Below are 25,206 nucleotides of genomic sequence, written 5' to 3' on the forward strand. Positions count from 1 at the left end.
TCTGGGTCGTTGCAGACCATAATAGACATATATCAGCATTCCTTCACTGTCACTGTTACATTTTCTTACTGCATACGGTGATCTGGGCTCTATACCAAGCAAGTAATGTGCTCTCAGGAAAGAGCTTTCCTCCTTTTGGTGAGATTCCAGAGAAGTATGTGCAGTAAACAGTAAAAAAGGAATTTTCAGGGGAATAAAAATTTAATAATCCCAACTGTTGTTGTTTTTAGTCACTACGCTGTGTCTGACTCTTTTGTAACCCCATGGACTATAGCCTGCCAGGCTTCTCTGTTCATGAGATTTCCCAGACTCCTGGAGTGGGTTGCCAGTTTCCTTCTCCAAGGGGATCTTCACGAACCAGGGATCAAAACTGTGTCTCCTGCTTTGGCAGGCAGATTCTTTACCAGTGAGCCATCAGGAAAGCCCAATAATCACAATACCAATATTAATAATCATTACAACACTGGAATAGGAATCAATATTTGAACATCTGTGTACCCAAACTTTATGATCAGTGTGGTAAATCTTCACAATTTTTTTGGGGGGGAAATGTTATCCCCACTTAACAAATAAAAACAGAGACCTAGAGAGATTATGTCAGTTCTCACAACATACATGTAGGTTGAAAGATTGGATTAGGATCTTGGTATGTCTGTTTCTGGGAGAAGGCAATGGCACCCCACTCCAGTACTCTTGCCTGGAAAATGCCATGGACAGAGGAGCCTGGTAGGCTGCGGTCCATGGGGATGCTAATAGTTGGACACGACTGAGCGACTTCACTTTCATTTTCACTTTTATGCATTGGAGAAGGAAATGGCAACCCACTTCAGTGTTCTTGCCTGAAGAATCCCAGGGATGAGGGAGCCTGCTGGGCTGCCGTCTATGGGGTTGCACAGAGTCGGACACGACTGAAGCGACTTAGCAGCAGCAGCAGCAGCATGTCTGTTTCTAGGCATATCTGTCTACTCTAACTCTGTATATAATGATTTTGAAACATATTGGAGACTTCTTAACTGTTCTCCCTAAAATTAAATTTGGGGTTGGACAGACCATCATTTACTCTAAATTTGCATTACATTTCATGAGGAAATTATTTTGATGATTATTTTCATGATGGCTTCATTTATTAAGAAAGAAATTTCCTTGGCAGTGACTGATGAAATTTCTGGCAGAACTCATGACCTTCTTGCCCATAAGTTTTGTTCAGGTCACAGTGCTACTCTATGATATTTAGCCATTAAATGCTTCAGATTATTGTCTTCAAAATGTCTTCAAATTATCACTCATTCTCCCTGAATCCACTTCTCAACTGTACAGGCCTACATCACAAAAAACCCCATTTCTGCCCTCTGTTTCTATTTCACTGTGATTAGTAAATGTAACAAAGCTAGGAATTTTAATGCTAGCAATTTTGTGAATTTCTTTCTTCATGGTGAAAATGAGAGATGAATCAAGACTGTACTACTTTTGAGCCTGCTCAGCATTTTATTACATTATTTAAACATATCAAACTGACATATAGTGTGAGAATCTTAGTGGTGAGAGTGTTAAACAGATTCATAGAAGAGAATGTGGCTACTTTGGCAGGGATTTTGAACCAGTTAGAGCAGTAATATATTCATTACCACATTTCTTTGGGCACGCTGTTCTGCTTTATCACACTGTCCAAAACTAACTGAGCTCTAGCACACACAAAAAATTTAACACTTCTGTAACCTAAGAACAATTTCAAATGACAAATAATAGGTCGTTTCTAAGGAGGATTAGTGAACAGTAAAGTCTTGAACTTGTCTCTTTTCAAAATAGCAAGCTTACAAAGACATTATATTCTTAGGTGTGTTTTTACTATACCCTTGGGCTAAATTTTTATGAGTTTAAATATCTAATTTAAAATCAAAGTCAATTGGAAAATAGTAGTCAACTGACAGAAATAAGCTACATGGCCAAATTTGTTGGCTCACATCTGCACCATAAAATGAGAAAAATAAAATTTTATAGACTCCCTATTTCTCAGTGTCCTTCAAATTTATAAATAGATTTATTAGAACCAAAATATTATATTGGAAATTGTTACAGATGAGACAGTTAAAATCATTGTGCTGGAATAATTTAGAGTCATTTCTCTGTGGCAAAAGCCAGGATGAATGTTGGATTTACCAAACCTGAGGTTATAGACATTGATCTTGTGCATCCTCTCAGATTACACACTGTTTTATAATCCCTGTTCACACTTAATTTCTATCATCTTTATCAAAATGGAATCAAGGTTGTCATTTCTTTAATTATTTTCAAATTCTGCTACCATGGAATTTTAACCTTTCAATATGGAATGATTTGAGAAAGGATTACCTGGGAAATTGCTTTTCTATTCATGTGTGTGTGACAGCTGAGTTCAGCTGTTTCCTTAAGCATCCATGGAACAGCTGAGTGCTTTCTCCTGGTCCCCAGATTTGAGACTAAGGGAACTTGAGGCAACAAAGTTACACTGGAATGTATATGATCAAGGAATCTACTTTCTCTTCATTTGCTACAGCTTCAAGTTATTGACCTTTGTGACACACATATAAGCAAAGTCATCTTCTATAACCCCTATCCTCCCTACCTAAGGCTGTTTATATTGGCATAATTACCATAATTGTGTGTTACAGGCTCAGTGCAATATAAAACACAAAATGGGCAGTCTCCAAAGTGACGTTTCAATCTTTCAAACTTAACTAATTGTAAAGTTCTGATCTGTTCCATGATGTTTATATTTATCCTCAGAGAACAGACCTAGAGATCTGGAGATACAGAAAGGAAACAAAGTTAATTTTGTCTTTGCTCTAGAGTTCCTTAGGAGTAGACAAAATGATTTGGTGTCAGCAAATAAAAACAGCTCATATTCTGCCATCAGCTGAACTTGGTTTTCTGAACACTCTAATATTGATTGAATAGGAAGGGGCCAGGAAGAACAGGCCTGTGTTGTTGAATAATTATTTAATTATCTGCTAGGCATACCTTTACCATAACCATTTAATAAAACTAGAATACAAAAAAATTGGCCTTTTAAATATATTATTTTAATAAATGTTAAATGGCTTTAACTTAAGTATATATTGCAGAAACAAGGTAACAAAATAAATGTGAAAGTGTTAGTCACTCAGTCATGTCCAACCCTTTATGACCCCGTGGACTAAAGCCCCACAGCACCTCTGTCCATGGAATTCTCCAGGCAAGAATACTGAAGTGGGTAGCCATTCTCTTCTCCAGGGTATCTGCCCAAATCAGGGATTAAACCTGGGTTTTCTGCACTGCAGGCAGATTCTTTACCATCTGAGCCACCAGGGAAACCTCAACAAAATAAATGCGTATGGGTGTTCAAATTCATTTTTTTTTTCAGTTCTTTTCTTGCTGAACTATTAAAAAGTCTCAAAAAAAAAAAAAATAAAAAGTCTCTCTGTGCCTTTCTTGTATTAAGAAGTAATAGTTTAAATATTACAATTATTATTCATCACTGAGTTGAATAGAAAGTCCCTAAATTTTCCCACTAAAATTAGGGTCATTTATTTCAGCTATAATTTACAAAGAATTAGTGAAAGGGAACACATTAGTTCTTCCAAAAATATCACACTACAAACAATTGTAGACATGCAACACTATATTTTTCTCCCTAAAATGAAATGTGGTATACTTCCCTGAGTTCCATTATGACATACTATATATCTTTAAAGTATCATGATAATCCTCTTGGGTTCGATGAACTTTACTAATGTAATGTATGAAATCTCCACCCTCTGACTGTATAGGATAACTCAGATGGTGGCAGAAAGGAAAACTTCATCTACAAGGGAATACTGTCAGTTATATGTTATGACATCTGGTTCTATGCTTTTATCATCAAGGAAGCACATTATGCTCTTTCTCTGATAGAGCCCAATCATCCTTGGGCTGCTCACTGGCAAATACCATCAGTTTCTCATGTTTCCAAATGTCTATTTTATACTGTCAGCTTCAGGCTGTGTTTTAGTGAATCTTTAATATTAATCATTCCCTAGGGGTAACTCACTACCTTTACTTTAGCTCAACATAAATCTATTGATTTTTGGTACCAAACGTATCCTCTAATCAATATTGTAAGAATATGTTCCAATTGCCTACAAAAAAAGGAACAAGAAATACTAAAATCTCTTTCCTCAGTAATTTTATATTGTGGATTTCTTCAGTAACTTTATATTATGGATTAAAGTTGTATACTGCTTTAACTGAATGAACATGCTTAGTCCTTTTTCAAGAAGTATTTCTCAAAAATTTATAAATAAATAATTGAGAAAGAGAAGAGATACAGAATACACATTGTTAAACACTGTTTTTCAAAAAAACTGGTAAGCCTATTTAAATGTCTTATAGTTTTACAAAACTAGTTGTTTGAAAGAAGAGTTAAAAATTCTGTCACAGTATTAAGCTCATGGGGAATTGTGTAGCATATACTGTCAATAAAGTGGTGAAGGTGAAACATAAAATTGGAGAAAGAGCAATAGCAGCTAAGTTACTTTTAAAGCTTTTAAAAATTTAATTTAAGTGACTTCAGGGTATCTCTGAAGAACTCTGCCCTCAATAATTCTAATAGTACAAAATTTTCTACAATAAACAGTTGTCCTGGGGCCAGTGACCAAAGTAAAGAAGCAAATGTTTAAAAATAACTGTAGAGAGTTCCTTTTAAAATGTGATGGGCAGTTAAAAATAACATATCAAGATAAGAAATAAACCATGGTATACTTATGGACAGATTTTTTTTCTTTCCAGAGGATAGAAGATTTGACAATCTTAAAGTGACTCTACAAACTAGAGACTTATTTTTTTCTTCTTTTCTTTATAAAAAACCTTTTAAATTAATCTAAAGCATCAGATTTATATTATGCTATGTCTATGATGCAGTCTTTTCCTTGGATGATATGGCTGGCTTAAAAAAATATTATTTTTTTAATTTAAAATAAACATTAAGTCTAAAAAGTATTTTTTTAAAGTAGAGGTTAAATATAATCACAATATCTAATGGAAATTTCTAATTTGGAGCATTTCCTTTTAATTTAATTTATCTTCATACATTATGCAGTCAATATATATTAATTGGATAAATATATTTCCTTGATTCTTTACTAAAACAAGGGAAACAAACAATAACAAGATAGACTGAATTCTTGCCTTCTTGGAGTTTATATTCTATTGGTGGAGAAATAAATATATTAAAAAATTTATATGAGATAAAGTTAGATAAAGGTAAGTGCTATTAAAAAAAACATAGATGATTGAGAGCTACATGGCATTCAGTTCTTTATCTAGGAAGTTTCTTGTGAGTTCTTTTTTTGAGTCATAATATATATAAATCTATTTTTTGTACAGCCTTTTCACCAAATGTTTCATTTTAAGCATTTTCTTAGTTGCTATTTTTTAAAACTTACTTTTAATGTTTGAGAATGACTACATTTCCCAGCATCTACTCTACTTAACCTTTCCATATTTTACATTTATATATTTTTTGTAATATTTAATATTTTGAAAGATTTCTTTGTACATAAATACTTTTGTCAAAGAATAAGGTCAAATTCAGTAATTTTAAATATTCCAAAGAACTTACATAAATGATATATTAATTTACTCTCAAATGTTTGAAGAATCCATTTATTTAAGCGAATAATCACTGAGTCTTTACAATGTGTCAGAAACTCTACTAAAAACTGAAAATGATACAAAGAGCTTCTTCCTTGAGTTCACAATTTCAAGAAATAGACAAATTTATAAACAGATTTAAAAACTAAATAAATACTAAAATTATCAAATTTTAGTTACTTTAAAAAATGTAAAGTGAAAGTGAAAGTTTCTCAGTCCTGTCGGACTCTTTGAGACTCTATAGACTATACAGTCCATGGGATTCTCCAGGCCAGAATACTGGAGTGGGTAGCCTTTCCCTTCTCCAGGGGATCTTCCCAACCCAGGGATTGAACCCAGGTCTCCATCATTGCAGGCAGATTCTTCACCAGCTGAGTCACAGAGAACCACCCCCTCACCCCCAAAACAATAACAACAAAATTGTAATCCATGGGAAAAAATTGAAAGCAACAGAAACACTTAAGTGCATTTTAAGTCTCTCAAAAAACATATGCATTCTATTTTGAAGTAGAAGATAGTCTTTAACAATCTCTAAAATCTTTTTAGCTTTTAGAAGTCTATGAATAGAAAGTGACCAAAAAATAAAAAGATGAGTACAATGTCTGTTATATGCAACACAGAATATAAATTTCCTTAGACTTGAAGATCCATGCCCAAATCTGTGACTTGACATTCTTTGAAAATTAGAAACTCTGAGATTTCTTACTTTGACTTTTATCACTGCCATTCTAAATTTATTATATAACTCTCACCTAATTAGGAAGTTGAGTATCCCTCTAAATATATTCACAGATTCTCCCAATGGATGCATATTAAGTTGATTATGAGCTTTCTGTCACAATTTAGTCATTATTGGGAGTCAATTGATCTGTAAATCAACAGGAATTGTCTTGGGTGAGAAATTCTCAGTAGATTGCCTCTGCTCTTCTCACCCAAACTCTTCAACACAAGGGTATGCTTGGATCACTCATTTTTGTGTTTCTTGAGGGCTTATTTGAAAAGAAAAGGTTAAAGCACGAGTTTAAGTTGTTGAATTGCCCTCTGCCTCTTCCGTGTTCTTTTGGGCATTGAAGATCACCATGGTCATCATAATACAGGGAATCAGTTCCATAACCTCTTGAGAAGTCAAATAATTTTAAAGCAGAAAACTGGGCCTCTACATTAGGACAATTGGTTTGTCAAATTCCACCCATTTTATTCAACCCATCTCCATCCCCCAATTTTTCTAAGCATTATTTTCTTAAAAATATATTTTTTCGAAATTTTGAACCATACTGTGCTAATGTTATTCTAAAGATATTTATTTGCATCCATATAGAACAAAGACTTTGGGAGTGTCTACATGAAGGAAGTAACATTTCAAATATTCTCCAAAGGTTTCATTTTGAGGTTATTGTTTTAAAAATGGACCCAGAGTTGACTCAGCAACTGGGATTTCCCACAGTCAGACTGTACTCTAAGGGAGCTTTGTGCTGTGGAAAGAACACTGAATTAGAAGTCTAATCATGGTCTAGAGAGTTGTGTCTATAACTTAACCAAGTGAATATTCTGGAGCAAGTAATTTAACTTTTTGGTATATAGGTTTCTTTTTCTTTAAACAGGAGTAGTCATATCTATCCTAGCTAATGATGAGATTACTGTAGATACATTTTCATATAATGGACATGAAAAGTAAGGCTAGATATAAGGTTATAAAAATTATAACATATTGTGAGCTAGACTAATTATATTTAAGCCCAAAGTGTGGAATGAAATTGATGACTCTTGGACTTTGAGGATGAATGAATTCCTCTTCATATTCTCCAATGGGGATGCAAAATTTAGATTTCATGGTGCCACCTTGGAACAGTGAGGGAGAACATCAAGACAATCTTCAAGTCCAGAAAAGAAATGGTCAATAAAATCAGTCATGTTATTTGTGAAATGTATGATTATCAGATGTATATGTATGTCATTTCTGAATCATAAGAAGAAAAAAAAGAGATTAAAGGAAAAATAAAGGACAAAGAGAAAGGAAGATAAAAAGCCAGCAATAATTGATTACTGAGAAATTCAACTGGAGACTGAGCAAATTGAATCTATAACTCTGCCGGCTTACCCGGCTTACAGTCCCCATTGATCTATCCATTAGAGCACTCCATGTAAGTAAAACAAAACTGTAAATCGGCCAATGGCATGATTAAAGCAAAAGTCATAAGCTTCACAATTAACTCTAAGGTTACTTGAATCTTCTCAATTGTACTTTCAGTAAAATAGGTTCATTGGTACACTTCCTCTGAGCACTCAACGATATTCTGAAAGAAATATTCCCCTTCTCCAAGCAGATTCCTTGGTCTTCTATATTCTTTGTTTGAAGAGAGATATAGAGAAGAGGAACACATCTATTTCTATCTTGGAGAAGAGCAATATAGCTACATCTAAGCTTTCCACACACACACACACACACACACACACACAACCAGTAGGACACTTCCACCTACAGTGGCCTATTGGAGGGTAAAAGTAGAAAAGACAGTGGCTCAGTCTGGCCAATTAACTCAGAGAGAAACAAATGTCATATCCATTTCCTTCTCCTGTAATAATACTAGAAATGGATTCAGTTCTAAAACTAAAATAGTAGTTTAGATACTATATGGCTTAAATACATAGACACATTTAGTGAAATTGGAGGTCTTTCATTTCCATAGAGAGAAAATAAAGACGTTAATGACCCTAAAGAGTAATATATTTATTAACCCACAATTCCCAGTTATAAAGCATAAACTCAAGTTATTCAAATCAAAGCACCTATGACATTTGCTGTTTCTAAGTTTCCTTTCTTATTACCCTCGGAACAAAATACTTACATGTAAAAGATCGTATTACATAGCTAGCATTGGAATATCTACAAATGTGAGCAACATGTTTGAACTTTATATAGAAGAGCTAAACTTAACTTCCATATACAGCATTTGGATCTATCTGCTCAAAGTCTCGACAGTCTCAGGAACTGTAAGAGTTAACTAGAAAAGCCAAGCAAAAGTCTTGCAATGAAATCCAGAACAATATTGCAGATGTGTGGAGCCTACAGAAGGTGGAGCCCATTTATTCTGCATGCATATTTAATGTGTAAAATGATTTTTAAGTCTTAAAACAACCTCTTGGAAATGCTATGAACTGCAAAGCTAGGCGAACCCGATGCATTCCTAAATATAAAGAGGAGAGAAAGAAATGCACCAAGAGTAAAAATTCCTGGTTACTCACGATTCTTTTCACCTCTCCACCTTGATCCAGCTTTCATTCTGCCTGAGACACCCACAGGAGAAGTTATTTCTGCCATCAAGAGCAGCAGCAGCAACAGTACAGCCATGCCAGGTAAAAATAACCTCTAAGGAGAGTCCTGTCACAGACGAACCTGAAGGCTTTTACTGGGAATAGAAAACCCTGGAGCCAATCCTGTCATTTTATTCAGCAGAAATGCAAAAAAGGCTGTTTTTCCCATAAATTTTCAAAACGCAGGTATGTTCTCATCAGGCTTCCCATTTGAATTATTCAGGGAATGTTAAAAAAATTAGAAAGGATGTAAAACCTTCCTCTAGACATAAGCAAAATGTCAGGAGAGATGAGCTGACAATTTTCTCTGGTCTTTTCTGCAGCTATGAATTCCTAACCTACCCTTGCCAACTCTCACTTGTTCCAAATGTTTGTCAACATTTTTCATAGCACGATAAAAGGAAAGAGCTGAGATTTCAGCATTTTCCCACCTACCCATTCTGTACCACAGATTATAGTACTTGACAAATCTGAATATTTAATTTTGGCACTGCAAACACACCTCATTTCAAATAGAGGTGGTTGTTAAGGAAAAGGAAAAAAAAAAACAACTCTGCTTTTTCTCAAAGCTCTATCTAATGTCTTGGAGAAGGGATTAGATATATAAATATCTGCTGCTAAGACATGATAAAAATACTTCTGAAAAGGGGGAGTGATAAACAATTATCTTTCCTACTTAGCTAAGTAGGAATATATAAATTATATATTCAAGGACTAATGTAAAAAGACAGTTTTCAAAAAATACCCCAGACCCACGAAGCAGGCAAATGTAATGTACATTGTACATTCAAAGATTATCTGCATTTCATTATAAACACTTGTTTGTTTATAAATACATATTGGTATATTCCATCTCTCTTGTTTCCTGCAGAATGATTTTTATCACCTTGTGAGCTGAGCAGATATTTGAACAAATTAGTCTTCTCTGTTTTACAATTAAATCTATTTCCCATAGGTAAATTGCAGTATTGTCTATTGTCATGAGTGTTTTGAAACTGTACCAATATGAGAAATTTGTTTTGCTTTGGGGAAAAAATTATTCTTTAATAATAAAAATAATGTAAGGCTTCTTGGAGCATTAGAGAATAATATGCATACGTTTATTTTAACAAGCATATAAATCTATTTTAGGATACCTTTAAACACATAATATTCTACAACCTGACCTAATTCTACAGTTAAATAGTTCACACAGCTGCCAAAACATATTTCTAAAACACATGCCTGAGAATATGCTGTTTACTGTTAGTCCTCTAGACTGCAGCAGAAGAGGGAAAAAGTCTACAGAAGCCAAGCAAGTAACATAAACCGGTGAAACAGGCTGGGTGGGAGACAAGAAGGAGAGGTGGGGATTGTGGCTCTGTGCAGAGAAAGCCTTGTGAAAGGTGGCTTCTGTCATTCAAGCCCAGATGAATGTCGCCATGACACATGCAGATTCTGGGTTGCTGGATAGTTGAAGTTTTTAACAGAAGCTAGAAATTCAGATTATTATGAGGAATCTCCTGGTTATTAAAGCAAAAGTGATACAACTCTAAAATTCTTAACTAGTCATATAAAGCAGAACATTCTGAATCTGGTTCTAACTTAAATTTTCTAGACTCACTGATCAAGACATAAATGCCTATAACTTGTCAGATATATCATTAATAGAAAACATCCACAAAATAAGCTCATAGTTTAAAGGGATAGACATTTAAACATAATTTTCCATGCTGTCACTTTCTTTCCTTGGTTATTAGTATTTCAAGATGTTCCAAACAGGAAATCCTACTTAAATATATTCTATTTCAGTTGAAATCAATTATAATCAAATAAAAGCAGCACCTTAATCTCCTATAATTCACACTACACTAGTGAAAGTGCAAAGCTCACATTGTCTATTAACTTTCAGGACACAAGAATTGGGAGATCATCAAGAAGGAATACTTACAGATACGAGCTGTGCATTGACTTATATGTTCTCATTTGCTTTCCACAGCCATTAATATTACAAGATGTTTTAGATCAATAAGGGTGTCCCTGGTAGCTCAGCTGGTAAAGAATCTGCAATGTGGGAGAACTGGGTTCAATCCCTGGGTTGGGGAAATTCCCTGGAGGAGGGCATGGCAACCCAGTCCAGTATTCTTGCCTGGAGAAATTCCCGTGGACAGGGGAGCCTGGTGGGCCACAGGTCATGGGGTTGCATAGAGTTGGACACAACTGAGTGACCAAGCATATAGATCAATAGGAAATTCTAGCTACATTTTATGGAGAAGGCAATGGCACCCCACTCCAGTACTTTTGCCTGGAAAATCCCATGGACGGAGGAGCCTGGTAGGCTGCAGTCAATGGGGTCGATAGAGTCCGACACGACTGAGTGACTTCACTTTCACTTTTCACTTTCATGCATTGGAGAAGGAAATGGCAACCCACTCCAGTGTTCTTGCCTGGAGAATCCCAGGGATGGGAAAGCCTGGTGGGCTGCCGTCTATGGGGTCGCACAGAGTTGGACACGACTGAAGCAACTTAGCAGCAACAGCAGCAGCTACATTCTAAGACCAGCTTTCAAGCCTGCAAACTTTCTAACATAAAGGCAGTAAAGATGGGTTTGTCTGTTCTAAAATTACAAACTGATACAAAGTCAGTTATTTGACAGTCACATCCTAAATTCCATGTCTGTAACTATTTCAACTTAAAACATTAAATAGGCAAACTGCACTTCTGCACCTTCTTTTCTTTCCTGTCCCAAGCTCTCCTTCTACTTGGCTCTATAAACGTACTCTAGTGTGAGTGAACGGAGGTGAGCAATCTCATTCTTCCTAAATGAAACTGATCAGTACCCTCATGTCAACTAAACTGATAAATAAATCCTGACTCATGGAAATTAATGGGAGCAGTCAAAAACTCCTGCTATCCATTTATTCACCATGTTTCCTGAGTACCTGACATGTGTCAGGCAGGGGGCTAATTAGTGAGGAGTTGCAATGAATCAAATGATGTAGTTGTTGCCCTCATGGAGCTGATGTTCTCGTGAGTGGAAATAGACACCATATAACAAAATCCTACCATCAGACACATACTTTAAAATTGCATCTACAGTGAAGTGAAATGGAAGGTTTTATAAATAGATTATAGTAGGGGACATAAAGGTTCTTTGAGGAAGTCATGTGTAAGCAGAGATAGGATGAATAAGTACATACAAGGCAGAAAAGGAAAAGTACATACAAGGCAAAAGCGGAAAATGCAGAAAATAGGATCAGTTCAGTCGCTCAGTCGTGTCCGACTCTTTGAGACCCCATAGACTGTTAACACACCAGGCTTCCCTGTCCTTTGCCAACTCCCCAAGCTTGTTCAAACTCATGTCCATCGAGTTGGTGATGCCATCCAACCAGCTGATCCAAAAATAGGATTGGCTGAACAGAAATCGTATGCACACTTTTCTCAAGCTTAAAAGGTCTTGGTCTATGTTAGGATGAAAGAATAACTAAAGAAATAGTTAGAGACCTCTTTGGTTTAGACTTCTTGGTTTGAAACCTCTGTTAAGGATTCTGAACTGTATTCTAGAGTTTTAAGAAGGAATAGATCTTTGCTTTAAAAGGTTATACTTCTTTCTTTCAATAGAGAGAAAAAGATAGAGGGCATCAAAATGGAAGTGGAAAGAACAGTTACAAGACCATATAATTATTTTTGTGAAAAATTTATACTAGCAACATAGAAGTAAAGAAAAAAATAGAAATGAATATATTAGAAATATATCCTGGAAGCAGAACAAACAAGACTGGCTAATGAATTGTATACAGAGGATGAGGGGAAAAGCATTCCAAGGTGGTTGCTGAGTTTCTGGAATGGATATTTTGAGGTAGAACTATCCAAGAAGATTTTTTTTTTTTGAATTAGGATGATCTGCAGTCTTTTGAACATCAAGCTCTTTTCTTTGTGAAATAGCTATCCAAAATGTCACTATCATTTCCAATCAGATAGGGAAAGAATGTAGAAACTTGAATGTGGTGAAAAATAATACAAATCTAAAAAATAAAGCCTTTAATCCAGTGAGAATTGGCATATCTGTCCACAATATATAAAAGGCATTATTCTTATATAAGGAATATTTAAATTAAATAAAGAATAATGGCTATGCTGTGGCAAATGGATTTAGAAAGGTAAGAGTTATAATTGGAAAGCCACTTAAAGGTTATTGCAACAGTTCAGGCAAGAAATGACAATGGCCTAGGGTTCTGGAGTAGAGATGGACAGGTGGATAGATTTGAAAGAAATAAAACTGATAAAAGTTGTTGCTTTTTGTTTGAGAAATATGCACCTGAAGTGTCAGCTATACAGTGTCACCCAAGCCTGTGAAATATTAGTGTCTACTTATTGAACTATATAAGTCAACAATAACGTGTGATGTCTTTCTTCATACCATCTTTTAAAGGAGAATGGACTTGTCTAAGGGGTTCCCAAGCGGCACTAGTGGTAAAGAACCCGCCTGCCAGTGCAGGAGACGTAAGAGACACAGGGTCCAGAAGATCGCCTGGAAGAGGGCATGGCAGCCCACTCCAGTATTCTTGCCTGGAGAATACCATGGACAGAGGAACCTGGCAGCTACAGTCCGTAGGGTTGCAAAGAGTCGGACACGACTGAAGTGACTTAGCACACATGCACTTTTCCAGAGGAAAATAAACCAACTACAACTACAGATGCTAGTAAAAGATACAATTTATTCCTATGACAGTTTGCAAATTGTTTGTATAAACATGACCTCCCATAATCCCTAAACCAGTTTTGTGGCAATAGGCTGATTGTTCATACATTTTCAGTTAAAAAAAATGCTCAATAAACAAGTAAAAGCAAAAACACCTGAAGTTTGAGAGGTCAAAATTCTTTTCCAACATACAAGATCTAGATTAGAAAATGGCAGGGTTTCTGGGGTGGCTTTAAAATATTTCCAGAAATTCTTTAATATTCCTTCCTTCAAGGAGAGGACACGAATGTTCAGTCCTGAGTAGGGACAGAGAAGCCACTGAAAATAAAGTGAAAGTTATGGTGTGACTCGGGCTATGTTGTGAAAGACACTGAGATTTCCTTTCCCCGCTACTTCTCTCTCCTTTCGATCTTCAGTCTAGTAATCCAGCTGTCACATTGTACAGAAACTTAGGCAGCTTATGCAGAGGCTTACAGACAAGGAACTGAGGTTATTAATCAGCAAGCAACTGAGGTCTGCCAACCCCCATGCCAGTGAGCTGATGGACTGTGCCCACTATAGCCTGGCTAACAACTTGACTGCACCTTCATGAGGCCCTGTGCCAGTACCACCAGCTAAGCTGTTCTAGATTCCTGACTTTCAGAACCCACATATGACAACAGATGTTTATCGTTTTAAGATGCTGATCTTCAAGTGTAACTTCTACGCATCAGGAGATAAGTACTATAGCCTGGGTGAGAACAGTCCTCTCATTTCTTTCCATCACAATTACTTCCAAAGCCATGGTTTTGATTCCCACATTAAAAGGCCATGGTAAAGGCCATGGCTGCAATCACAATGTCAAATAATCACATCACTATTTAATTTCGTGTACATGAGTGAGGTGGGTGGGTCAGGTGAAAATACATTAATTCAAGGGACATCAACTTGGCGAACTCTTTTCTAATCGGTGCCACAAATTCCTTTTGCTTGATCTATTTGATCAACAAAATGGTTTTGAACATTTGCATTTGCACGTGTTTAGGTCAGGCGCATACACCCCAGTTCACATAGTTCCCAAAGTCCCTAATTTCTCACTCCAGTTAGAGGACCTTGCATATTTAGATTACCAGCCTGGTTTCAGGATTCATTTTATAATCAAATTATCATAAAAGTGTCATCAGTGTCTTCCATAAAATGCTGTATTACATTTTTAGAAAAAATTTCCCCAGCTTTCAGTTCAGTTCAGTCTCTCAGTTGTGTCTGACTCTTTGCGACCCCAAGGATTGCAGCATGCCAGGCCTTCCCCAGCTTTTCTGAGATACAACTGACATATAACATTATATAAGTTTAATGTCTACATGTTGATTTGATACACTTATATGCTGCAAAATGATTACTGTTGGATTAACTAACACCTACAACAAATCAAATAATTACCATTTCATTTTTTTATGACAGCATGTAACATTTATTTTCTTAGCAACTTCCAAGTATGTTTATAAGATAGTAACTATAATCACTGTGTTGTACATTAGATACCTATACCTTATTCATCTTGTAACTGGGCATTTGTACTCTTTGAACAACATGTCCCCCACCCCCACCACCCTTGGTAACCACCAGTCAAGTATCTTTTTCTAGAAGCTTGATACAATGCCATACTTCTAAGAAATATCTGGCTATGAGACCCCAGGACAGCATCTAACACATTGCATGCCCTCAATAAACATTTCATGTAAGTAATTCATTGGTATATTTGCCTAAGAAGAACATCAACATGGTGGAACAAAAACTGTGAATGATGGTGTCCTGTGTTCTTATCTTTTTTATTTTCTCCAGAAAGCCCTAAGTCCATCCCCGGTAACTGCTTTTGTTAAAAAAAATTGTTAAAAAAATATGTATTTGGCTATGCCCAGTCTTAGTTGTGGCATCTGGGACCCAGCTCCCTGACCATCGATCGATCCCAGGTCCCCCATATTGGGGTTGCAGAGTCCCAGCCACTGAACCACTACAGGAAAGAAACCGTTACACACTCCAGGAAAGTCCCTGGTACCTGATTTTTAAAGATATATGAATTAATTTATTTTTATGACTTACATAAAAGGGCTCTTCATTTCTTAAAAGCATTCTGCTCATTGTTTGTTTTTTGGTGCCATGTTATAATAATCAATAGTATTATAGGTCATTCAAGATCAGTGAGAATGTAAAGCTCAAACATAATTACTCATATCATCTGAATTGGGTTCAGCATACTAAATCTATAAGGATACATGTGGGCTGAAAATAATTATATAAAAATGCTTTTATTGTGTCCCTAATGCCATGATTAATAAAAAAAAACTCAGCCGTGGTAGCATTTCACTCATTCCACCAATAACTAGAACAGATATTTATACAAAGTTGTAATAATTATTTAATTGGATGAATAAATTAACAAGTAAAGAAAGAGAACCACTTTTTGCAAATAACAACACCAATTTTCAAGGACATAGGTATACAAAACAGGCTACTAGCAGCCCTGAAATTCTTTTAGTAACTATAGGAGTGTGATTGATACATTCACACATAGATAAGTGGCTAGATAATTGAATAGAGAGAGACACTGTTCTGGGTACCAAACAGGTATTAAACATAACCATGTTCATAAACTCATAGCTGATCAGACACCAAGCAAACTTAGAAAACTTAAAAAAAAATTAACTATATCAGGTTCTTAAGAATTAAACATTTAATGCTAAAGGAGTTTGGGAAATAATTTTGTATCGAGGAAATGTATGGAAGAAGTTTTGATTTAGGCAGGACTAAAATTAAATATGGGCCAGGCAATAAAGAGTCTGCCTGCAATGCAGGAGACCTGGATTTGATCCCTGGGTCGAGAAGTCCTCTGGAGAAGAGAATGGCTACACACTCCAGTATTCTTGCCTGGAGAACTCAATGGAGAGAGGGGCCTGGCAGGCTACAGTCCATGGAGTCACATAGAGTCGGACATGACTGAAAATACTGGTCAAGTACAAATGATGACAAAGGTTAGGATCTTCAACACATGAGTAAAAAAGATGAGAGAAGAGACTTGGATATGCATCTGTAAAGCTGTATCAAGAGGGCCTTCTGTGGCTGGAACAGACTGATTTTGTGGGAAAGCTGCAGTGAAGACAGGTAGTGTCTTTTCCTGAGGAGCAGGAAGTTCAGATGGAGAACAAGGAGGAAATCTTAAAAGTCCTGAGCAAGGCAGTATGAGGAAGAGGACCACCGCAATCATGAAAAGAGGGATATAGTCTCAGCAAATGGGTAGATCCTTCTTGTTTAATTAAACAAACAAGATGATCCTTTGTCAAGTGTTTAATCAGAAACTCTTCCATGCAGGCATCACTTGCCTAGAATATCGCAGGTTTCCCCTTCCTGGGTGTCATCAGTTCCACCCTCTAAAGGGTGACAAGTCATTTTTTCAAGTGGATTCTAAAGACTGTGTCTACATACAAGAAAAACTACAACTTGAACATGACAGGAAATTAAATGTCAACTGCTTAGCTTACAGCTGGTAAGCTCCATTCCCATACCTCCTGGGTGCCCTCCGTGGAGGTAGAAGTTTAGTTAAAGTGAAAGGGGCTTGTCCCTTTCCAAGGGTTTTTCAAGATCAAGATGGTTTTTGAATTCTAAGTCTGTGTGCTAATCTACTCCAAGTGTAAGGCTACAAGAGGGTTTAGGCCAGTTAATCAGGAAATTGTTGATAGAGAATTGATGTTCATCTTCTCTCTTTCTTGGAAAATGCATCAGAAAAGGAGACTGCTGGTCTCTGATGTATGGAAGGCTCATAACCCATAAGCATGTCATGGTCATGGCAAATAGATGGGGAAAGAATGGAAATGGTGAGAGAGTTTATTTTGGGGGGCTCCAAAATCACTGCAGATGGTGACTGCAACCATGAAATTAAAAGATGCTTGCTCCTTGGAAGAAAAGTTATGACCAATCTAGACAACATATTCAAAAGGAGAGACAGTACTTGGTTGACAAAGCTCCATCTAGTCAAAGCTAGTTTTTCCAGTAGTCATGTATGGATGTGAAAGTTGGACTACAAAGAAAGCTGAGCACCAAAGAACTGATGCTTTTGAACTGTGGTGTTGGAGAAGACTCTTGAGAGTCACCTGAACAGTAAGGAGATCAAATCAGTCAATCCTAAAGAAAATTAACTCTGAATATTCATTGGAAGGACAGATGCTGAAGCTAAAGTTCCAATACTTTGGCCACCTGATGTGAAGAACTGACTCACTGGAAAAGACCATGATGCTGGGAAAGATTGAAGGCAGGAGGAGGAGGGAATGACAGAGGATGAGATGGTTGGATGGCATCACCAGCTCGACATGAGTCTGAGCAAGCTCCAGGAGTTGGTGAAGGACAGGGAAGCCTGGCATGCTGCAGTTGCAAAGAGTCGGACATGACTGAGCAACTAAACTGACTGATGTCACAGGCAAAGCACACCTGATATTTGGGCTTGAATATCATTGAATAAGAACTTTCTTATACAGAGCAGTTTCCAGAAAATTAACTTTCTGACAGCTAGCCTTATGACTCTAGCATTAATATCTTCTCAAAATGAAATCATATTGAGGGCCAAGACTATCCATAAGAAATCCAGTGTTTCCAGTACTTTCAGCTCTTATCTATGAAAGTATAACTAGCCTTCTAATAAGCCATTAAAAAAGTTTAAAAAAATGAGAGCATTGACAGAAAAATAGAGCATTGTGCCAGAAATTAAAGATGAATACTTATGTTAAAAGCAAAACATTATTTTTCATGACATCAGGTATTATCTAACCTATCCAAAATGTATTGTTATTTTCCTAAGTAGATGGTTAAGAATTCATGAAATTCTATAATATTAGAGTAATGACAACAACATTATTTTATTATCAACAGAAGAAAGTGAAAGGTTTATATACAAAGGAATACTGAGTAGTCAACATTCATGAATAAAGAATGTGTTTTTCAATATAACTTTCTGGTTAAATGAGAGAAAATCAGAGAACCTTCAACCCATTTTAATCAAGCTTCTCTATAATTCATCTTACCAATTAATATTAGGTCTAGCATGCCATATTCGGAGAAGGCAATGGCAACCCACTCCAATACTCTTGCCTGGAAAATCCCATGGACGGAAGAGCCTGGTAGGCTGCAGTCCATGAGGTCGCTAAAGGTTGGGAACGACTGAGCGACTTCACTTTCACTTTTCACTTTCATGCATTGGAGAAGGAAATGGCAACCCACTCCAGTGTTCTTGCCTGGAGAATCCCAGGGACGGGGAGCCTGGTGTACTGCCATCGATGGGGCCGCACAGAGTTGGACACTACTGAAGCGACTTAGCAGCAGCAGCATACCATATTTATTTTTCCAGAAGCAATTGAGGCTTTTGTGATACATGAACTTCATCAATGTTTTGCAAAGACCTGTGAATACAGAGGCCATTTATGAAGATAAAGTGTGCTCCTGAAAGGACTGTGGTAGTGTTGGCAAAGGTGATGCAATAGTTCCTGCCACCATAAAAGCTCATCTGTTTGCATCTTTTGGCAATCCTCCCATGGAGAGGCTTAGTTTGTTTCAGTACCACTTGAATCTGGATTAGATTGTTCACTTATTTTTACCAGTGAAATACAGCAAATTCATGTCTGACTCCTGAGGTTCATCTTTATGAGACAGCATCTGCTTTTGTTCTCTTGACATTCTGCCCCAAAAATTGTCATAAAAAGAATCTGATCTATCTTACTGGACGCTGAGAAGTAACATGGAAATGAATGAGGCACTGCATCTGATAGCTTCCACCAGCTGCCAGCCATGGATGTTTTGCCATGGGAAGATTTGGGTTAAACTTACACATGCTCAGTTGTGTCCTTATTTAGCCTCTTCTTGGTCTCAGCTTTCTACTTTGTAAAATGAGGATAATTGTACTATCTGACTTGTAGAGTGCTTGAGAATATTAAATGAGTGAATGAAATATCTTAAACTATTACCTGGAATAGCATACATGTGAATAAAATATAAGTAACAATATTAGTATTGCTGTCATTGTTGCTGCAATTCTTATTTATCTTTTACAGAAAAGGAAACTGAGACTCAAAGGGATTAAATACATTTCTCAAAGCCACAGAGCTGAGGAACCAAGATTCAGACTTTTGGGGTCCAGAGCTTTGTTGTTTAGTTGTTAAGTTCTGTCTGACTCTCTTGAAACCTTCCAGACTGGAACTTGTCAGGCTCCTCGGTCCATTTCCCAGGCAAGATACTGGAGTGGGTGGCCATTTCCTTTTCCAGGTGATCTTCCTGACCCTCATTTCCTGTGTAACCGGCAGAGTCTTTAACACTGAGGAATCAGGGAAGTCAGATTCAGAGTATAGCTAGCTATTAAACACCATACCTTTCTATATCTGTTCTGTGACTGATTTATTCAGAGATACTACGTGCCAGCCACTGTGGTCAGTGAATTCACATATATAATTAATTCAATATTGTAATTATCCTGGTTCAACTAATCTAAGCATTTAAATATGACTTTGTACAACATTCACAGCCTTGTCTTCTCAATGAAACTATGAGCGATGCCATGTAGGGCCACCCAAGATGGATGTCACGGTGGAGAGCTCTGACAAAATGTGGTCCACTGGAGAAGGGAATGGCAAATCACTTCAGTATTCTTGCCTTGAGAACCCCATGAACAGTATGAAAAGGCAAAATGAGAGAACACTGAAAGATGAACTCCCCAGGTTGGCAGGTGCCCAATATACTACTGGAGATCAGTAGAGAAATAACTCCAGAAAGAATGAAGAGATGGAGCCAAAGCAAAACAACATCCAGCTGTGGATGAGACTGGTGATGGAAGCAAGGTCTGATGCTGTAAAGAGCAATATTGCATAGGAACCTGCAATGTTAGGTCCATTAATCAAGGCAAATTGGAAATAGTCAAACAAGAGATGGTAAGAGTGAACATCAACATTTTAGGAATCAGTGAACTAAAATGGACTGGAATGGGTGAATTTAACTCAGATAAATATTATATCTACTACTGTGGGCAAGAATCCCTTAGAAGAAATGGAGTAGCCCTCATAGTCAACAAAAGATTCTGAAATGCAGTACTTGGATGCAATCTAAGAAATGATAGAATGATCTCTGTTTGTTTCTAAGGCAAACCATTCAATATCACAGTAATCCAAGTCTATGCCCCAACCAGTAATGCTGAAGAAGCTGAAGTCGAAGGGTTCTATGAAGACCTACAAGACCTTCTAGAACTAACACCCAAAAAAGATGTTCTTTTCATTATAGGGGACTGGAATGCAAAAGTAGGAAGTCAAGAAATACATGGAGTAACAGAATATTTGGTCTTGGAGTACAGAATGAAGCAGGGTAAAGGCTAACAGAGGTTTGCAAAGAAAACTCACACTGGTCATAGCAAACACTCTCTTCCAACAACACAAGAGAAGGCTCTACACATGGACATCACCAGATAGTCAATACTGAAATCAAATTGATTATATTCTTTGCAGCCAAAGATGGTGAAGCTCTATACAGTCAGCAAAAACAAGACTGGGAGCTGACTGTGGCTCAGATCATTATTGCCAAATTCAGACTGAAATTGAAGAAAGTAGGGAAAACCACTAGACCATTCAAGTATGACCTAAATCAAATCCCTTATGATTATACAGTGGAAGTGATGAATAGATTCAAGGGATTAGATCTGATAGACAGGGTGCCTAAAGAACTGTGGGTGGAGGTTCATGACATTGTACAGGAAGCAGGGATCAAGACCACCCCCAAGAAAAAGAAATACAAAAAGGCAAAACGGTTGTCTGATGAGGAGTTACAAATAGCTGTGAAAAAAAGAGAAGGAAAGGCAAAGGAGAAAAGGAAATATATACCCATTTGAATGCAGAGTTCCAAAGAATAGCAAGGAGAGATAAGAAAGCCTCAGTGATCAATGCAAAGCAATGCTAATGCATGCTAAGTCGCTTCAGTCCTGCCTCCGTCCACAGGATTCTCCAGGCAAGAATACTGGAGTGGGGTGCCATTTCCTTCTCCAGTGCAAAGCAATAGAGGAAAACAATAGAATGTCAAAGACTAGAGATCTCTTCAAGAAAATTAGAGATACCAAGGGAACATTTCATGCAAAGATGGGTTCAATAAAGGACAGAAATGGTATGGACTAAACAGAAGCAGAGATATTAAGAAGAGGTGGCAAGAATACACAGAAGAACTATATAAAAAAGATCTTCATGACCCAGATAACCATGATGGTGTGATCACTCACCTAGAACCAGACATCCTGGAATGTGAAGTCAAGAGGGCCTTCAGAAGCATCACTATGAACAAAGCTAGTGGAGGTGATGGAATTCCAGTTGAGCTCTTTCAAATCCAAAAAGATGATACTGTGAAACTGCTGCACCCAATATGCCATCAAATTTGGAAAACTCAGCAGTGGCCACAAGACTGGAAAACATTATTTTTCATTCCAATCCCAAAGAATGGCAGTGGAAACAGTGTCAGACTTTATTTTTGGGGGGCTCCAAAATCACTGCAGATGGGGATTTAAGCCATGAAATTAAAAGATGCTTACTCCTTGGAAGAAAAGTTATGACCAACCTAGATAGCATATTCAAAAGCAGAGACATTACTTTGTCAACAAAGGTCTGTCTAGTCAAGGCTATGGTTTTTCCAGTAGTCATGTATGGATGTGAGAGTTGGACTATGAAGAAAGCTGAGCACTGAATAATTGATTCTTTTGAACTGTGCTATTGGAGAAGACTCTTGAGAGTCCCCTGGACATCAAGGAGATCCAACCAGTCCACCCTAAAGGAAATCAGTCCTGAATATTCGTTGGAAGGACTGACACTGAAGCTGAAGCTCCAATATTTTGGCACCTGCTATGAAGAACTGACCCATTTGAAAAGACTGTGATGCTGGGAATTATTGAAGGCAGTAGGAGAAGGGACAACAGAGGATGAGTTGGCTGGATTGCATCACTGACTCAATGGACGTGAGTTTGCGCATGCTCTGGGAACCCATGATGGACAGACAAGCCTGGTGTACTGTAGTCCATGGGGTCAGAAAGAGTCAGACATGACTGAGTGACTGAACTGAACTGAACTGAACTGTACAACATTCCAGGCCCTCCCTATCCATCTACCATCATCTCTCATGACTCCTTCCCTCCTATTCTCCCTGGATTTCAGTCCATCCTTTCCATGCACTTCTGTGCATGCCATTCTCTCTGGTTATGATCCCCTTTCCCTGCTGTTTCTTTCAAAACTTTTACAATTAATTTTACTATAAGGCCCTACCCCACCTTCTCTTCCTCTGTGAAGACCTACTTCCTTTTCCTTAGAAGGTTCTCAGGCACCTTCTCTGTTCCCATAGTCACTGTCAATGTATTATTGCTGAAATGAAGTGTGACTCTTTCGAAAGTTTTGTTTACTTATGTCTCTTTCATTGACTGTGAGCTATAGAAGGCAGGACTTTGTATTTTTTATTTATCTTCATATTCCTGGACTTTGATAAATAACCTCTAGTTGAGTACTTTTTTTGGGTGCAACATATACCATTTGTGTTCCTGGATCTTTTTCTTGCATTTATATTCTTATGCACATATTAACATTTTATATTGAAAATTACTATTTGAGGTTATAGAGGAGAATTGTGACTTAATGTAAAAAACTGGGTTTAGAAAGAGTCCGGCTTGAGTTCAGATTTCAGCTCCATCACTTGTTTAGCAGTGCAACCTTGAACAAGTGATGTAAATTCTGGACTTCAATTTAATTCCAAACAAGTGATATAAATTCTAGGCTTCAATTTAATTCCAAACAACTGGAAAAATAATACTTCTGCTGAAGACTTCACATACGTATGTGTATCTAAAAGAAAAGGAAAAGGAAAGTGAAGTTGCTCAGTTGTGTCTGACTCTTTGCAACCCTATGGGGACTGTAGCCTGCCAAGCGCCTCTGTTAATGGAATTCTCCAGGCAGGAATACTGGAGTGGGTTGCCATTTCCTTCTCCAGGGGATCTTTCTGACTCAGGGATCGAGCCTGCGTCTCTTGCACTGCAGGCAGACTCTTTACCATCTGAGCCACAAATTTGAAGATGAATTTCATCATGATATGTAAAGTACATTGAATATACCATGGCTCAATCTTCTGGAAAAATTATTATCATCATTAAGGAAGATTTTATGAATGGAGAGCTGTTTTGCTTTATCAATCTCATATATGTAAAAGAGGTGAAGTCTTGTTCTGTTCTGAGAACATTAAATTTTAAAAACAATACATTCCTTAGAGAGTCCAAGATTTATAACATACTAAGATGTTAACAGACTCAGAAGATAGGAAAATTGTCCATGGAGATATATTCATTCAATCTTTAAACAGAGAAAACTTATTTTTTATAACCAGAACTTAACTTTTAGTATATATATTAGCGTAAGCACATCATAACAGAAAATGTTTGACAATACAATTATGAATGATACAAATCTACTAAAAAAAGACCCAAACCAACAAACACCACCAGCAAAGTATTTTTATAGCTTGTTTCCTCAGCATTTTACTATTATTATTGTTTTTTGTTTTCAGGTGGGTCTGGCATCTCATGCCTTCATGATTACAACCTTAAATTTAGTGACACTTTATGCATCATTAACTGCTCTTAACAAAATTTTATAAATCTATTTCTATCAACTATTCAGCTACTTCAAGTTTCAGTGTCTGTTCAATACAATTAAAGCCAATAGGGTGTCTGTCTAAAGGTTCAAGCCCCTTTGTATGGAGAAAAGTCAGTACTTTTCATGTAACTTGTGCTTCAAGCTGTATAAAAAGATCTATGCATCCTTCCAGACTTAAAAAAAGGCATATGACTGAAATTGCAGAATATTGTAAGACACTTTTTTCTCCAAATGTAAAAACACTTTGAAAATAAATCCAATAGATAAAAGTTTAACACTAGCTTTTGTAGCTTATTTTAAGAAGCCAGCATAGAAAAGACAATATTGATTTTTGAAGTAGAAGTATATAGACTTTCACTTAACTTGCCATACACACACATACAGAAAACTGTAATTCTTTAACTTCAGGGGCTTTAATTACTGCATTTTGACCTTTTATTGATAATTAAATGATTTCCTACACAAATGAAACTTTTTATTATAAATCTGAATTGAATGCATATCCAAAATACCTTTCTATTAACTATCTTAGTAGTAAATGTATTCTATTCTACATGCCTCCATTACCTCAGTAATTTTTAGGGGGTGGAAAAGAAAATAGCACATTTGATTCACAAAAACATTTTAACCAGCAACAGAAATTTTGCCTATATCATAAAAAGTAAAAAAATGTAGCTAGACTGTTTCTGGCATTGAATTGATTAAGTACTGAAAAAAAATGGAAATGATGTTAATGACATTACTATGTAACTCTACAAAGGGAGCTTAACAAACATTCAAATTCAAAGCCTTTGCTAAGCACTTCAGCTGATGTACTAATTACTTCAATTTAATCATATTCAGGGGCTTTCCAGGTGGCTCAGTGGTAAAGACTCTGTCTGCCAGGGCAGGAGA

General features: G+C 36.8%; 1 protein-coding gene and 1 pseudogene across 5 annotated transcripts in view; both read right to left on the minus strand.

Moving 5' to 3' along the window:
• Window positions 1-25,206, minus strand: part of ROBO1 (roundabout guidance receptor 1) — a 1,292,670-nt gene that overhangs the window by 924,571 nt on the left and 342,893 nt on the right. The window lies entirely within an intron of this gene.
• LOC109562199 (apoptosis-resistant E3 ubiquitin protein ligase 1 pseudogene) overlaps window positions 1-25,206 on the minus strand; it is a 32,153-nt pseudogene continuing 6,947 nt past the window's right edge.

This window comes from Bos indicus, chromosome 1 (genome assembly GCF_029378745.1).
Source record: "Bos indicus isolate NIAB-ARS_2022 breed Sahiwal x Tharparkar chromosome 1, NIAB-ARS_B.indTharparkar_mat_pri_1.0, whole genome shotgun sequence".
Classification (NCBI taxonomy): Eukaryota; Metazoa; Chordata; class Mammalia; order Artiodactyla; family Bovidae; genus Bos; species Bos indicus.